Raw genomic sequence first — 4,769 nt, forward strand, 5'->3', positions numbered from 1 at the left:
AGTCTACACTTAAAATTATTTTAATATTATGAATTTTGTGGGTAAAGTTGTACCCCTTGCTCCCACCTAGATACGCCACTGCATGCATATGTTATAAATATGTATAGGTTGAACAGTTATGATCGTTAGAGTGTGTTGAGCAGAGTCGGCCAATGCCATTGTGTAACTAGATTAGTCTTTTGGACGGTGCATGTTTTCGCACATGTCACTGTTTCTCTTTATGCACCTTTCGCTGCAATTGGACTCTTGAATTGTGTAGTTATCACGTCAAAACTTTGTTATGTTCTGAAAAGAAATTTAGGGTTCAGTATTTTCTTTATATGAGTACTCTGATTGATGGTAACCTTTCTTTTTCGCTCCATAAATCCACACGTAGTCACGATTAACCAAACTTGTTATCCTCAGCAAAAATGCATAGCAAAATGGTTGTAATAAATACAATTATTATTTTTATGAATTATCTTAACCTATCTCAATATAGCCCAACCAAGTCCGAATTCAATTTAAAATTATCGAGTTTTTAACGGGTAGACTATTTAATGGTACGAACGAATAATATTTGACGCAAACACATTAATTTTGTAAGGATCATACCAAATTCTCGAGCTGGGTCTAAAATTGTCGTTAGTATTTTTATTCAATGAAGTCCAATATGTATTCATAGAAAAAAAGAAGAAAAGGGATGACAGAAACAAAAAAAAAATGGAAGATGTGACGTCAGGACTGAGATCTAGAACGTCAATGTAGCTATATTAGAATCTACAGGCTCCTGAAGAGGCATGCTCTGTTCTGTTCACACTTTAGATCTGATTATTTCCATTAATATGCAAAATCTCTCGTCTCTGCTCATGGTCAAAGCCTTTCTCTTTGTATTGCGGCGGCTTCTAATTCGCTTGGTGCAGGTCGGGAACTTTTCCGCCGCTGCTTTTAACTCCGGTGGATAAATCAAGTTCCCGCCTTGCATCAACTGAATCGGAGACCGAAGTGAATGCCGTATATGACTACGGATTGGATTTGATTGGATTGATTTTTCACGGATCCATTCTTTAATTGGTCTATCTACGGCAGATTTGCATTTCTGGTTCGTGAGTAGTTGAACTGATTGAAATGGAAAAATTCAATTTCCTCTTAAGCTGATTTTTAGGGATCTGCCGTCATTGATCTGATTGATGGATGTTTCTTTCGTTGTCGTGTTTGATTTCGTTTGTTTATAATGATGTCGATTGTGAATTTCTGTTCTACCTTGTTAAACTAGGGTTAGTGCTTATTGCAGAAAGGGAAAGAGGTGTATTTCGTCCTTTGCTTTGCTTGTTGCTATCCCGCGAAATCAGAGTTTAAAAAGGCATCTTTGGTGAAAATCCAAGTGGTAATTCCATGATTCTTGTTTGTTTCAATGTTCACATGGTCAGTGGGAAAATGGTGAGTCTTATTTTGCACATCTCTTCTTTGATCAATGGTGTTCACAACTGTCGTCTGTTGACATTTAATGCTTAGTGTTTCACATTATAAATGATGAGTGTTCTTAGCCATTGGTTTCTCATTGCACATGTGTTTTTAGACTATATTTTGCTGTTAGCATAGCTGCAATAGTTGTTGGATTAGTCATTATGTTTTTGTTTTTTGTTAGTTCAGTTAAGTTTTAACATAGCAGTGACCATCAGTTTGAAGAGGCCTCTTCTATGGGTATGGATTTGAGGAAGAGAATCTTTTAAGAAATGTGCATTATTTTCGGTGATTAAAGGCCATTTTCTTTTCCCTTCTCAGCAGCTCATACAAGGTGTATATGTAGCCAATTGAGAAAGGTTGCATAATATGTCACTCAGCTAACACAATTTTGTTTCATTCTTGTGTGAATATTGTGGCCCTTTGTGTTGGTTGCTCACATGGTAGATGTCTACATCTGATATTGAGCATTCTAAATCAGAGTTTCATGCCATCTTTTGGTGGTAATTGTACATTTGGTTTTTTGCTAGTACTTGCTTGTGTTGTTATTGTCCTTGGATCCTTTCTACCATCTCCCATTATATGTTTTATGTTTTTTGAATGGAATGGAAATGCAATGTGATGGATTATTTGTATGTAAATGTAAATACATGAATGTTTGACATTTTTTTTTCTTTTTCCTAAATACATGAATTTTGCGATTTTCTGATTTTTCCTCAACAAAAATTTGATCAGATGATTAGAGTTGTTTTGTGGATTGCTCTAGTTTAGCTTTGTTATCAATTTTATTCTATTAACTTTGTTGCTTCCTCTTGAATGAATTACAAACTTTATGAAATATTATGCATTATTTGTGATTTTTATCTTTCAAATTTCATATGGTTTTGTAGTTTTATGATTCATTGTAGCAGAATTACAATTTGTGGATACGGCTATCTCACATGATTTGATTTGAACACGGCTCAAACTGAAAATTCATCTCGCTATTGAAGATACATGTGATGTGTTGATGTGTTATGACTTACAATTATTCCATCCGAGAAAACAAGATAAACTCAAAGTTCGAGAAAAAACTAGAAAATCTCAAAACGTGTGTAATTATTGACATTACCTTGTTCTATTAAAAACGATGTTGTTTTAACTTATTGTCCGACAATGTCGATGAACACCGTAGATTCAACTATGGAAAAACAAAAATTCATGTATTTAGTTTAAAAAATCGGGCAAAAACGAGACAAATATTTAGTAAAAATCATTACTTTTTGTGGGTGTTGAGTTTCCGTTTGCACGTGCCATCCGTTCAGTCAAGCTCTCGTCTTGCAAATTTTCAACCAAAAAGAGATCGGAAAGCTGCGAGAGTTGAAGATTTGAAGGCTGCTCTATTGATCAACTATGTTCCCACAGGACCTTCTCGCCTAGTATCCACCATGTAAGCATTTGATGGCATTGTTTGGTTTAAAAGACAAGATTTGATCGGACTAGTTTTCTGTGTATAAAATGATCAATAGCCTATTTGTAATCTTTGGTGAAATGATTTATTTGCTTGACTGTCACATTAGTTTTTATGTAATATTCTTCTTCGGTTTTTTGCAGTTTCAGTTTAGAATTAAGTTTTGATGTTTCTAAACTAGGGTCTTGAAGATTAGAAAAAAATTACACTTTGAATGATACTACAGGGTTGTCGTATAGCTGAGCGCACGCTTTAGTTGTTACGCGCTCACGGATATTGGATCAATGGTGGATATAGAGTGTATGGAGTATGGACCGTGCTATTAATTATCTCTGTTTGGTTTAGGCATGCATGACTATATCCATACCTTAGCATACATGCATGCAACGCATAAGTAGTTGATGATTCAAATAAGCCATGCTAGATCAATAAATGGTGCATGCTACATCTTAACTACTAAGCTGAGGTGGCGGTGACGTGGACAAGGCGCGAGCATGTGAGAGTAAAGCTGAGGTGGCGTGAGCAGGCGATGGCACGTGAAGAATGGAGCTGACGTGGAGAAGAAGCGCGAAGAGTGTGAAGGAGCAGAGTATAAAAGGAAGCTCGGCCATTCATGTTGCGGTTGTTGATGTTATGTTGTGATTGTAGCTGTGCTTAGATCGTGGATCTAGGCCATCCTCTCTATATTTTCCTACGCTTTGTTGTTGTTTTCATTCGGATTACGATCTATACAATTCCTCTTCTTGTGATCATTAATAGTGTTGCATATTCTCGTTTGATTCATTGAAGTGTTGGTGGATTTGTGTGTTACGAGCTAAGATTGGGAAGTCACGTAGTAAGATCGTAGCACATGGTTTTGTATTTCTTGCAGTGCAGAGCAAGAAGGCATAAAAGCAGATCCGATTGAAATCAGTCGGTTTATTGGTTTTGTCAAGAGAAACAAACTTCAGACGGAAACCTTCTTCATCCTTGGCATGTAAGCTCAACGACACAGCCATTGCAGGAACAATTCTTTTGCTAAGGAAATGATTTCTTAGTTACTGTATCGTTTCAACGAATCTTGATTTTCTTGCTCCACTGCTTTTCTTGATTTTGTTTTTTCAACAGATCTTGTCACCTCGACTCACGAGAGCTGGTTCTGCGCGAGATGCTTGAACTCTTCGAAGCATGGAAGTGGAGGCGCTATAGTGATGCAGACATTAACCAAAGATTTTAGTCATTGAATAGACATTTATGCAATTTCAGACTGATTAATGTGTCCTCCGTATGATCTACATCTCAGATATGATGGCTCGATTGGAGCAGCGTCGCGTGCAATGGTGGCCGTGGGCCCGTGGATCAAATTGCAGAGCAACTAGATTTCATTGAAGGATCTTTTGTGGAATAGAACATCTTGTAGTATGAAACAATTTGGTTGTCATATAAAATTATGGTATCTTATTTATGAGGTAAAATCTTTAGCAGATTGAAACACATTCCTGATTTGTTGATATTTATATTTGGAAACTCCACACCGAAAAATACAGTTTCCATGCTTTTGTTTTACCAGTTTTTCATTATTTGCATTCTTGATGAATGATAGGAAACTCTTTCAACAATCTATTCGGTGATGCTTGCGAATGATTAATGATGAGTGAGTTTACTCTCTTAATGATTCTATAATCTGAAGTAGAGATTCTTAATTTTTAAAATTTTAAATTATTTATCAAGGTAACTGGAATAAAACAAAAAATCATGAATATACTAAGCCATAAAATAAAATAAAAAGGTTTGCATTCCGAGATCTATGCAATGAAAGTGGCAAACTTTGCCGATAGACAATCAACACTTTACTATTTTGAGATGTACACATTCTCTCCGTCTAAAAATTTAAAAC

The 4,769-nt window shown here is 35.9% G+C and overlaps 1 long non-coding RNA gene across 3 annotated transcripts; it reads left to right on the forward strand.

The window, feature by feature from the left end:
* Positions 1-593: 593 nt before the first annotated feature.
* LOC125219302 (uncharacterized) lies at positions 594-4,418 on the forward strand. 3 transcript variants are annotated; one of them, XR_016136743.1, is made up of 4 exons: positions 594-777; positions 1,274-2,872; positions 3,318-3,869; positions 4,001-4,418. It is a non-coding gene; the product is annotated as an uncharacterized LOC125219302 (long non-coding RNA). The 3 variants fall into 3 exon arrangements; XR_016136744.1 differs by having other exon boundaries at positions 3,765-3,869; XR_016136742.1 differs by having other exon boundaries at positions 1,274-3,869.
* Positions 4,419-4,769: the final 351 nt, after the last annotated feature.

The sequence above is a fragment of the Salvia hispanica genome, chromosome 1 (assembly GCF_029641045.1).
Source record: "Salvia hispanica isolate PSC_SH4W2 chromosome 1, Shi_PSC_v1, whole genome shotgun sequence".
Lineage (NCBI taxonomy): Eukaryota > Viridiplantae > Streptophyta > Magnoliopsida > Lamiales > Lamiaceae > Salvia > Salvia hispanica.